Here is a 12,844-nt window from a genome sequence, read left to right on the forward strand (position 1 = left end):
TTGTATTTATTTTGGTTGCATGCGATGGGAGCTGTTACTTCCAGGCTTGACCAACGATCAGCCTCGAGATACAAGCTGGAAGGCTGTGGTCCTGCCGAGGCTACAGAGAGGAAAGGCAGGCCTCCTCCGAACCCCGCCCCAGCAGAATCAGAAGCGAGGGGCAAGGGTCAGCGCGGGGAGGGTGGAAAGCGCCGTAAAATACCCAGGATCAGGGTGGGTAAATGATCCCTTCCTCCGTTTTCTTTCTCCATCGATAGCTGAATTGTAACCAAACTTTATGCCAGGAGACCCTAACCCTGTTACTCAGGTTTCCAATAAAATCAGGATCGATTTTAATACCTCCATTTTAGTTGTTGCTGTTGGAATTTCCGAAAAAGCCTAACTGCGCCAGTCTTTCTGCTAGTTCTCCACACCCTCTTCCCTTTCCCTGAGACCCCGCCCTTTTCTCTCAGCCCAAACCACAAAAGGCCGCGCTGTTTCAGCTCCAACGCAGCGCTCCGCCCCCTCCCCAAACGTCGCAGTGCTGCAGGGAAAGGAGGTGGGCCCGGCTGGGCGGGGACGGAATCTGCTTAGTCTTTCCGCTCTTCAGCCAATTGGTGACGTCCCCTTGAGGGATATGGGGGAGCAGGCCGTAGAGACGGTCCAAGTATTTTCCCTTTTTCTGCCACGTCCCAGCCATTGACGTGAGCCCACTCCTCAGGTTCCGATTGGCCGTATGGATTGTCCCCCAGCAGAGGCCCTGTACGCCTATTGGTCAGCTCTGCCACAGGGGCGGGGCTTGCGTACTCTCCGCCTTCGCCTCCACCTCGGCGCAAGGGGCGGGACTCACCGCCACCGCCTCTGCTTCCGCCGCCGCCGCCGTCGCCGCCGCAGCCGCCAGCCGCCAGCCGCCAGCCGCTGCGCGTTCGGCGGGGGAGGAGTCGGAGGCGGAGAAGAAGGCGGTGGTGGCGGGTGGAGGTTCGAGCGCTGTTCTCGCTCCGGAGCCGCTGCACATTTCGGTGAGGGTTTTTTTTTTTTTTTTTCAATCTGACTTGTTCCGCTGTCGGGAATGTGGGGATCGGGTCGAGGAAATTGCTGCGTTCAGCGCCTCAGTTTCTCTGTCTCTTTCCTTGGGGAGGAGTGAGGCCTGTCCCTGGCCCGCTGCGCCGGCCATGGTGGGTGGGGTTGATGGCCGTGGGAGGCCTTCTTCGCCTCCTGGGCCCTGTCCAGCCCCGACTCGGGCCGCGCTCGTGTCCGGGACCGTCGCGCCCGCCAACCCCCGACGGATGACAACGGTTGGTATCCGGGGTCTCCGCTGCCGCTCTTTCCCGCTGTTGCTTTTGCTGTCCTTGGTGATTTGGCCAAGGACCCCGCTGCCTTCCCCCGACACTCGCCACTGTCCAAGAGTGTGCCCCCCAACGAACACCTCACACCCGCCTTCTGCTGGTTCCAGTCACCCCGCGTAGAGCGGAACCATACTACGCCACAGGCCTGCAGCCCCCCTCCCCCGAGGAGCCTTCCGTTGCCGTATTCGCACTGCTGGGCGTCTGCGTTTTCCCCGATTGTCAGTGAGGCTCGGCACGCAGATAGCTCACCCGAGCCGCAGCAGTCGCTCTCCTCCCGGGATCAGCACGCTTCCTCCAGGGCTGCTCCCAGTTAGCAATGTCAGGCCAGAGGTCCTCTCGCAGATGCACCTTTAATTTGGCCTCCCTCAGATGACTGTTAATCATTTTGCGCACATTCAAAATGGTGAGCCTAAAGACGCTCACACCAAGTTGAAGCAAAGGGGAGGTGATAGTCATTTTGCAGGAAGATTAATCTGAGAGTTCTCTCTCCGGACATTAAAAAAAAAAAAAAATTTACATCCGCATAGGCGCTTCTTTGGAGTCTGCTGAAGCTGTGAAGTTTAAAATTTTCATTACAGGCTTAATGTATTCTGTTTTATCATGCAATATTTGGTCACATTTCTTTAAAATGGCAGTCACCTTTGCCGAAGGCTACAGATCATTTGAAGTGTATGTGAATAAACCTGAAGATAACAATAATAAACGTTTAATCTATATTTTTCAGTGTTGTAATTGTCTTCTGGGATTCATGTCATTTTTGTATGAGATAACCACTTAAATTTAAAAATTCATTACAGACATGCAAGTTTGATGTACATGTCAACAATATAAATAACGGACCGTTAGGTAAAATTTGAATATTTCTTTTCATCCCCCAGTCCCACTCCAGGATAAAGTTGACAGATTAGTGTTCATTTTTCAAAATCCTCTTACAAATGCACTTCTAAACACATACAGGTACATGTAAAGGTTTATTTCGTTTTTTGAGGGAGGCTATACCAAACATGTTTGCATACCACTTGCTTACTGAATTACATATCTTGAACATCATCTCTTGTTAAATATAGGTCTCCCTAATACTTTTTAGAAGGCTAACTGGTATCTCATCAGTTTGGATGGGCTATAAATAATTTATTCCCTTATTTAAAGACATTTAAATTAATTGCAGCTGCTTTTTGCTGCCACAAATAATTTATAATGAAAACAGTTTTCCAATTTATTGATCGATGTTTAATAACAAACTTTAACTCTTTCTTGATTTAAAAAAAATTAAACAGTGTGGAAGAATGTAAAGTAAAAGGTACAGCTTCCATTTGTAGTCCTGCTTGCGTCCTGATTCAGTCAGCCACTGTTAAAACAGTTCAGTTAACTTCCTCTATGTGTGATTATTTCTGAAGCATGGGTTCCTAGAAGTGGAGTTGCTCAGTTAAAGATTATGCATATTTTAAATTTTGATTACCCTTTCTCCCTCTTTATTACTGTTGTTGAAAATATTGTTGGCTATTTCTTATAGGTAAACTTTAGACTCAACTAAAAATCCTTAGCTGTTTTGAATAAGGTTATATTGAAATTTTAGATTAATTTGGAGAGACCTGGACTTTATAGTATTGAGTCTGTCTCCTCAGAATGTGGCCTTTCCATTTTATTCACATCTTCTTTTATATTCTTAGGGAAAGTTACAGTTTTTCTTCGTATATATAACATTCCTTCCCAGTATTCCTAGCTATTTTATGGTTTGATTGGTGTGGTAGATGGAGACTTTCAGTAACATTTCTCTCTCTCTCTTTTTTCTAGTTATAGGAAAGCTTTTGAGTTTTCTGTTTATTATGTATCAAATTATTTTATTGAGTTAACAGGAGATATTCATAGTTTTGTGGTTTTCTTTTTAATTTTTGTAACTTACATGTTTTTCTCATTGCTTTTGCAGTTATGCATCCCATAAGATACTGAGCACTGGCAGATAAAAACCAATTAGCACTGATAGCTAAAAACATGGTGTTCTTTCTGACTTTAAGGGGGAATGCTTCTAATGTTTTAGCATTAGTTTTGAAGTTTACTGAAGTTTTCTGGTAAAGCTTCCGATATTAAAATATTTCCTTCTAGTCTTGGCTTTCCAAGATGATTATATTATTGTCGTTGTTTTTGACATTTTAAAAAACCATAAATGAGTTTTCTTATGTATATTTTTTGACATCTTTTGAGGTAGGTATATGTGGGCATCACCAATATTCCCTGGTTTATATTTTCCTGCGAGAGCACCCTCTTAGAAAATCAACCTTATTGAGGATAAGTTAGATGCAATAAAATGTACTTATTTGAAATGTACGGTGTATTTTGTTTTGACAAATGTGTACTCTGTGACCACCACCACGGTCAAGAGTGGGATTTTTTTTTTTTTAAAAGTGGAATATTTTCATAGCACAATTAAGATATAGAATATTTTCATCTTCCCCAAAGTTGCATTTTACAGTCAATCACAATTTCACCCTCAGTACTAGGAAAGCACTCATCCTCTTTTTGTTGCTATAAATTGGTATCATTTTCTCTAGAATTTCATATAAGTGGAATTATGTAATATATACTCTTTGTATCTGGCTTTTTCTCTTGGCATATTTTTCAGGATTATCCATGTTTTTCTGTACTTAACTGGTTCATCTCTTTTTATTGCTGAATAGTAGTCCATGGTATTGATTTACTAGTTTTTGACCAGTCCACCTGTTTACAGATACTTGGATTGTTTCCAGTTTGGGTCTGTTATTAATAACCTTCATTTATTGAACGTTTATTTATTCAGTGAACATTCATTTATTCTGAATTTTTGTGAACATTTTTTTCTCCTGGTAAATACCGAAAAATGGAACTTGTTGGGTTGTATGATAAGTGGATGTTTAACCTTATAAGAAACTGCCCAACTGTTTTCCAGAGTGGTTGTCCCATCTTACATATCCAGCAGCAGTTTATGACAGTTCCAGTTACTCCACATCATTCTCAGCATTTGGTTATTTCAGTCTTTTAAAATTTTAGCTGTTTTAGTGGGTATGTAGTAGTATCATACTGGGATTTTAATTTGCATTTACCAGATGACTGATGGTGCTGAGAATTTGCTCGAGTGTATTGTCTTCCTTTGTGAAGTGTCTGTTCACATCTTTTGCTCATTTAAAAAAAAATGGGTAGTTTGTCTTACTGAGTTGTATGCATTTTTTAATACATTCTTTATACAACTCATTTGACACACAGAGACACATAAACACACACACACTGCAATCTGAAGCCTTTTTTTTTTTTCCATTTCCTAGCGTTAAAAGAAGAGCTTTTAATTTTGATAAATTCAGCTAATCAACTTTTTCTTATGATTTTTCCTTCTGTGTTCTAAGAACTGTTTGCCTAATGCAAAGTTGTGCAGATTTATTCTTAAGATTTTCTATGAGTTTTCTAGTTTTGGCTTTTATGTCAAGGTACATTATCCGTTTTGGGTTAGTTTTCGCATACGGTGTGTAGTAAGGGTCAAGGCTCATTTAGGTAATTCTAGCACCATTTGTTGGGACTATTTTCTTTTCCCCATTGAATTAACTTTGTCAAAAATCAGTTGACCATATATGTGAATCTGTTTCTGTACTATTCTCTTGATGTTTGTGCCTGTAATTTTACTAATACTAAGTTGAAGTTGTCATGGTTTTTTTTGTTGTTGTTGTTTTTTGTTTTTAACTTTATGTAAGTGCTGAAATTAGGCAGTATGACTCACTGAACTTTATTCTTTTTCAAAATTGCCTTGGCTATTCTAGCTTTACTGTAAAACTTTTAGAGGCAGCTTGTTGGTTTCTACAAAAAATCCTGAAGGGCTTTTAATTTAGCTTGTGTTGAATGCATAGATCAATTTAGGAAGAACTGACATCTTGAGTCTTCCAATTCATGAACACAGATTGTCTCCATTTATTTAGGTCTTCTTTCATTTCCTTTGTCAGCATTTTGTAGTTGTAGCATAAAGATGTTGCTCATTTTGTTAGATTTATATCTAATATTTAATAATTGTTACTATTATAAAGGATAATTTTCTTAAATTTTAGTTTACAGATGTTTACTACTGTATTTAAAAATACAGTTGATTTTTGCATATTGACTTGGATTCTTGAAACCTTGCTAAATTTATTTATTCTAGTAAATTTTTGTAGATTCTTCAGAATTGTCCTATGCAGACAATAGTGTTATTTGCAAATATAGATCAGTTTTATTTCTTCTCAATTTGTATGTAACTCCCTCCATCTTTTTTCTTATTAGACTAGCTAAGACCTCCAGTATGATGTTGAATAGCAGTGGTGAAAGCAGATATCCTTCCTTTGTTCCTGATCTTAAGAAGAAAGCATTCAGTCTTTCATTATTGAGTGTGATAGAGTGGTGTTATGGATTGAATGCTTATGTCCCTTCCAAAATTCATAGTATTGAAACGTAATCCCCATCTTGAAGGTATTTGGAGGTGGGGTTTCAGAGACATGATTAGATCATGAGGCCTCTGCCTACATTAATGGATTTGTTTGCTTATAAAAGAAGTCCTAGAGAGCTCCCATCCCCTTACACCATATGAGAACACAGTGAAAAAATTGCAGTCCATGAACCAGGAAGTGGCCCTCAGCAAACACTGAATCTACCAGCACCTTGATTTTGGACTTCGCAGCCTCCAGAACTGTGAGAAATAAATTTCTGTTGTTTATAAGCCACTTCAGTCTATGGGAGCTTGTTACAGTAGTCCTGATGGACTAAGACAAGTGGCCTTTTATTACATTTAGGATGTTCCCATTCTATTAGATTGCTGGGAGGTTTTTTTTTTTTTTTTTGGTTCTTTTGTTATTTTTTATTTTTTATTTTTGAGATAGAGTCTTGCTCTGTTGCACAAGCTGGAGTGCAATGGCATGATCTCATCTTGCTGCAACCTCCGCCCCCCCAGATTCAAGCGATTCTTCTCCCTCAGCCTCCTGAGTAGCTGGTATTACAGGTGCACACCACCATGCCCGGCTAAAAGGTTGTTTTTTTTGTTTTGTTTTTTGTTTTTATCATGAGTGGATGTTGAGTTTAGTCAGGTGTTTTTACTGTATTTGTTGAAATGATCATATGGTTGGTTGCTCTGTTGAATCATCTTCCATTCTCTGGTTTAACCTCATTTGGTGACAGTATATTGTCTACTATCGTTTTTATAAATTGATGAAATATTTTGTTTTGCATCTATGTTCATGAAAGATACTTTTTCATGTAATTGTAATGCTGGTTTCATAGTGTTGGGAAGTGTTTCTTCTTACCTTTTTGAAAAAATTTTTATTAGGATTTGTATTATTTGTTTTATAAATTGTTTTTTAGAGTTTGCAAGTCAACTCTTCTGGTCCTAGAGTTTTCTTTGTTGGAAGATTTCAAAGGATAAGTTCAATTGCTTTAATAGATACAGGATTATTAGGGTTATCTGTTTCTTCTTGAAAGCTTTTAGTCTTTGACTGTATGAGTCATTTTCACTCATTCTATGAGCTTTAGTAGTTTTTGTCTTTCAAGGCATTTGTCTTCATTTTTATTCAGTGTCATAAAGTTGTTTCTTAATTATTCTTTTCATGCCTAAAACATCTGTAGTGATGTCTTTTATTAGCAATATGACCTCTCTCATTTTTATTTGTTTGGTTCCAGGTTTTTTTATTAATATTTTCGAGTCAACTTTTTATTTGATTGCTTTTTTAAATTTTTATTTTTATTGATTTCTGCTCCTTACTATTTCTTTTCATATGCTTTGGGTTTAAATTTCTCTATGTTAATTTGTTAAGGTGTATGCTTAGGCCATTGACTTGAGACCTTTTTTCTTTTCCTTCCAAGCGCTGCCTGGGGTGCTCACACGATTTGATGCACTGATTTTTTTTTTTTAAGGCCTTATGTGACTTCCACTTTGACCCATAGAGGTTGCTGTTTAATTTCCAAATATTTGATGATTTTACATGTGTCTTTCTTTATATAATTTATTTTAAATTCTTTGATGTTCGTTTTATGACCAGAATATGGTTAATCTCAGTAAATGTTCCATGTACACTTCAAAATAATGTGTATTCTGCTATTTAGGGGTGGGGTATTCTATAAATGCCAGTTAGGCCAAGTTGATTTATAGTGCTTGTTAGGCCTTCTGTTTCCTTACTGACTTTTTTTTCACTTGTTTTGTTGATAATTGAGAGAATAGTTGAAGTTTCCAAGTAAAATGGTGAGTTTTTCTATTTCTCCTTCTCTGTTTTTATGTCATGTATATTGAACCTCCTGTTAGGTGCATGTAAATTTAGGACTGTAAATCTTTTTGGTGAACTAACTCCTTTATCATTATGTAATGCCCTCTTTATCTCTGCTAGTATTCCTCATTCCAAAGTCTACTTTGTCTAATATTAATATAGCCTCTCCAGCTTTCTTTTAGTGTTTGTATGATATATTATTTTCCATCCTTTTAATCTGTCTTTTATGAAAGTCAGTTTGTTCTGGACAACCTTTTTAAATTCATCTTGAAAAATCTGTTTTTAAATTGAAGTGTTCAGACTATTTACATTTAATATAATTGTTGATATAGTTGAATTTAAATCTAGGGCCTTGTTTTCTACTTACATGCTCTCTGATCCCTGTTTTTGAGTCCATTTTATCTTCACCATTGGGTAATTACTTACACTTATTTTGTCTCTCTTTTAAAAAGTTGTTGGCTTCTCTCTGATTTATATTATACATCTTCAATAACAGACCATGTTGGAGAAATATTATACCACATTTATTTTATTTTATTTCTTATAAAGATGGGGTTTCACCATGTTGGTCAGGCTGGTCTTGAACTCCCGACCTCAGGTGATCCGCCCACCTTGGCCTCCAGGTGTGAGCCACCACACCTGGCCATACCACATTTTGTATAGTGTCAGAGCTCTACAACAGAGTATTTACAATTTCTCCTTATTTTTTGTGTTCTTACTGTCTTACCTTTTACAAATGCCATAAATGCATATACCTTGTAATGTTTTATTCCTGTGCTGTCTGGTGTGATAGTCATTAGCCAGTGTAGCTATTTAAATTTGAATTTATAGTAGTGAGTATAAGTTAAATTAAAAGTCATTTTCTTTATTATAGTAGACTCTTTTCCAGTGCTTATTCCTTCTGCTTGAAGAACTTCCTTTCACATTTCTTGCACTTCAGGTCTACTGGTAACAAAGTTCTGAAGATTGTCTCACAAATAACTTTGTTTCACTTTTTCTTTTGGAATGTTTTGCTGGATATAAATTTATTGTTCACAGTGTTTTTCTAATATTAAGGATGCTATTTATTATCTTTTGACATGGACAGTTTCAAAAAGGAAGTTGGCTGTGATTCTTTAGTTCCTCTTTACTGCTGTCAGCATCAAATATGTTTTATCGGTGGTTTTTAAATTTTATTTTATTTATTTGTTTTCTGAGACAAGGTCTCGCTCTGTTGCCCAAGCTGGAGTGCAGCAGTGCAAGCTTGTCTTTCTGTAGCCTGGAGCTTCTAGACTCAAGCAATTCTCCCACCTTAGCCTCCAGAAATGCTGAAATTACAGGCCTGAGCCTCTGTGCCTAGGCCGTTATTGGTCGTGGTGATGGTGATGTTGGTGGTGGTTTTTGAGACAGTCTCACTCTGTTGCCCAGGCTGGAGTGCAGTGGTGCCATCTCAGCTCACTGCAAGCCTCACCTCCCGGGTTCAGGTGATTCTCATGCCTCAGCCTCCTGAGTAGCTCAGATCACAGGCTCCTGCCACCACGCCTGGCTAATTTTTGTGTTTTTAGCAGAGGCAGGGTTTCACCCTACTAGCCACACTAGTGTCAAACTCTTGTCCTCCAGTGGTCTGCCCGCCCTGGCTTTCCAAAGTGCTAGGATTACAGGTATGTATCATTAATTTTTTTATGGCAGGTTAAGGATGTTACATCTTGGGATATTTGTACATTTTTTTGTGTGTTTTTGTATTTACACTGCTTTTTGCGGGTGGTGGGAACCACTGAGCTTCTTGGATTTATGATCTTTTAAATAATGTTTGGAAAATTTACAGTATCTTTCTCTTGCAATGTTTCTGCCTCCCCCACTTCCCCGACATTTGCTCTCTTTTTTTGGGATTCCAGTTAAACACATGCTAGTTCATTTAATGCAGTCCCACAACTCTTCGAGGCTCCTGGTTTTTGTTGCTGCTGTTGTTTTTTAACATGTGTTTCTTTTCACTTAAATTATTTTTTATCTAGGCTTGGATCATTTCTTTTGACTTATATCTTTTTTTGTTTTGTTTTTTTGGTTTTTTTTGAAACAGTCTCAGACCATCACCCAGGCTGGAGTGCAGTGGTGTGATCCTGGCTCACTGCAACCTCCACTTCCTGAGTTCAAGCAATTGTCATGCCTCAGCCTCCCGGGTAGTCGGAATTATGGGTGCGTGCCACCATGTCTAGCTATTTATTTGTATTTTTAGTAGAGGTGGGTTTCATTATGTTGGTCAGGCTGCTCTTGAACTCCTGACCTGCAGTGATCTGCCTGCCTTGGCCTCCCAAAATGCTGGGATCACAGGCATGAGCCACTGAGCCTGGCCTAACATATCTTGAGCTCACTAAAATTTTCCTCCCCTAGTTTTTTACTGAGCCCATAGAATGCATTCTTCACTTCTGTTACTGTGTTTTTTATTTTATGAATTTCCATTTTCATCTCTCCTGAAATTTCTCATGTGTTCATGTATGTTTCTGCCTTTGTGCTAGAGCCTTTAACAGGGTAATCATAGTTATTTTAATTTCCTTTTCTGGTAGTTCTGTTAGTTGCTTTATCTGGTTCTGTCATTGCTGTCTCTTGATAAAGAGGATTTTTTTCCTCTTAGCTTTTTTGTCTTGTAATTTTTTATTGAATGGCAGACTTTCTATGCAGAAGAGTAGAGATTGTGGCAAATAATTCTTAGGTCTGGATGTGAGTCTGCTTCTTCATCTGCTAGGCTTTTAGTGTGATGTGGGGTTGATTGCATCTAATTCGTGATTGAGCGGGGTTTGGGTTTTGTTTCTGTGGTTACATTGTGCTTAGTGTTACCTTACGCTTCGTGTGGCAGCTGAAGTGCCTGATCTTTCTAAGTGTTCCTCCTTCACTGTCAACTTTCAGCTTTCTCTATGTGCCCATACCTCAGTGGCGAAGTTTCTCCACATGCTGTCATTATCCCCAGCAGTAGACTGTTGTTTTTTGATGCTGACTGTCCTGGGGATGGAGGCAGAGTTTTCTCTGTCTTCTTCATCTGTGCTCAGTGTTAAACCAGCCCTGTGTCTCTTGTTTTTGGGTAAGGGCCAGTGATGCTGCACCTTCTCTCCATGGTAGCCTGACCTCATGATCCACCCACCTCAGCCTTCCAAAGTGCTGGGATTATAGGCTTGAGCCACTGTGCCCAGCCTGAACATTTTTATATGTGTTGGTATGCGTTTGTAAGATGGACTGCTTGACCATATCATATGCATATGTTTAGGTTTAGTAGGTGCTTCCAAAAAGTTTTCCAAGGTGAATGCAGAGATATATATTCACAGCTGTAATATGAAAGTTTATTCATATCCAGTTGCTTAACATCCACACCCAACATTTGATATGGTTAATATTTTAATTTTCATCTCCAGTGTGTAATGGTAACTTGTTTTAATTTGTGATTTCAGCCAGTTTATGAAATTGATAACTTTTCATGTTTCTTAGTCGTTTGGGTATCCTTTTCTGGAGTGTGTCTCATCAGGTTATCACATTTCTTTTGGATTATATTCTTTTTTATATTTAGGAGTATGTTATATATTCTGTATGTGAGCGCTTTGTTACCTACTTGGAATGTAAATTTCTTTTCTCATTTGTGGCTTTCCTTTTCACTCTCTGAATATCACTTTATGAATAGAAATTTTAAATTCCATTGTGCAGTTCATTGGCCCTTTATTTCCTTAGGAAATATTCCTTTCTGTTCCTTGCTTTAAAAAACATTTTTTTTACCCCAGCATTATAAAGATTTCTCCTTATCTTCTATAGGATTCATTGTTTTATTGTTTACATTTAGGTCTACAGTCCTTTTGGAATTGAGTTTTGCATTTTATGGGAAACAGGCCGAATTTTGTGTTTGCATCAGTATTGAATTAGTCTAGTGTGTTCAGTGAAAAAAAATATGTATCTTGTCCCTAGAGCTCTGTAATGTAACATTGTCATAAGTCAGTTGTATGTAATATGTATCCATATTGGGACTCTGTTCCTGCGTTGGTCCTGTATGATACTAGCTACATGTGGCTGTTTAAGATTAAAATTCATAGAGGTTTGAACACTGCAGAGTTCCATCATCACAGAAACTTCTGTTGTTTCACACTATTTCTTTTTTCTTTCTTTTTTTTTTTTTTTTTTTTTTTTTTTTGAGATAGAGGCTCGCTCTTTCACCCAGGCTAAAGTGTATTGGCACAATCTCAGCACACTACAACCTCCACCTCCTGGGTTCAAGTGACTCTTCTGCCTCAGCCTCCTGAGTAGTTGGTACTACAGGCATGCACCACCATGCGTGGCAAATTTCTGTATTTTTAGTAAAGACAGGGTTTTACCTTGTTGGCCAGGCTGGTTTCAAACTCCTGGCCTCAAGTGATCTGCCCTCCTTGGACCTCCAAACTGCTGAGATTTCAGGCATGAGCCACCATGCCTAGTCTCTTTGACACTTTTCTGTCCTATTCCATTGGTATATTTGTCTGCTTATTCCCTAACAAGCATCTTATCATAGGTTTTTAAGGTTTGTCTTTCGAAAGAGTTACTCTTTGTACCTTGTTCTTTTAATGACTACTTTGTTTATTCTTGGCCGTTTTTAGGCCTACTTACATTTTAGAGTCATCTTGTCTATTTCCCACCAAAAAATGCCTACTGGGATTTTATTAGGATTACATTTAACCCATAGATTATTTAAGGAGAATGGAAATTCATAAAATTGAATCTTTCAATCCAATGAATGTGTTATTTTCTTCCATTACTTACGTCTTCTAAAATTTCTGTGAGTAATATTCTGCATCTTTCATTAAGTTTATTTCTAGGGATTTGATGTTGGTGATTCCTATTGTAAACAATGTCCTTTTTAGGTAATATTAGTAATAAATTTAGTTTTCTAGCTATGTGTTAAAATGTGGTAATACATTTTTATATTGACTTTGTCATCTAAAGCCTATCACTATAGAACTTTACTTGTAAGTAGTTTGTTCCAGTTTTTTCATATGTAATCATGTTGTTTGTGAATAATGATATTTTTTCCTTCCTTTTCAATTCTTAAACTTCGTTTTTCTCTTTTATTTCACTGGCAAACACACTCACTTGGTAGGTGTTTGGATACATGTATTCAGCCTAGATGACATGGACTTCTTAATGGAAACTGTGGAAGCCAGAAAACAATAGGGATACATCTTTATAATGCTTCAAAAAACAAAAAGAAAAAAAAAGGCATCTAACATAGAATACTATTCTCATTTGAATATCCTTCAAAAATAAAGACAGTTTTAGACAGAGCGGAGAGAG

The 12,844-nt window shown here is 38.3% G+C and overlaps 1 protein-coding gene across 1 annotated transcript in view; it reads left to right on the plus strand.

Annotated features, from left to right (window-relative positions):
* The first annotated feature begins 908 nt into the window (after positions 1 to 908).
* The window catches only part of PJA2 (praja ring finger ubiquitin ligase 2), a 63,387-nt gene continuing 51,451 nt past the window's right edge, over positions 909 to 12,844 (plus strand). The window contains exon 1 of the mRNA XM_039467746.2: positions 909 to 998. The gene's annotated coding sequence lies outside the window, so the exon portion shown is untranslated. The remainder of the gene's footprint in view (positions 999 to 12,844) is intronic.

This window comes from Saimiri boliviensis, chromosome 1, assembly GCF_048565385.1.
Source record: "Saimiri boliviensis isolate mSaiBol1 chromosome 1, mSaiBol1.pri, whole genome shotgun sequence".
In the NCBI taxonomy this organism is placed as follows: domain Eukaryota; kingdom Metazoa; phylum Chordata; class Mammalia; order Primates; family Cebidae; genus Saimiri; species Saimiri boliviensis.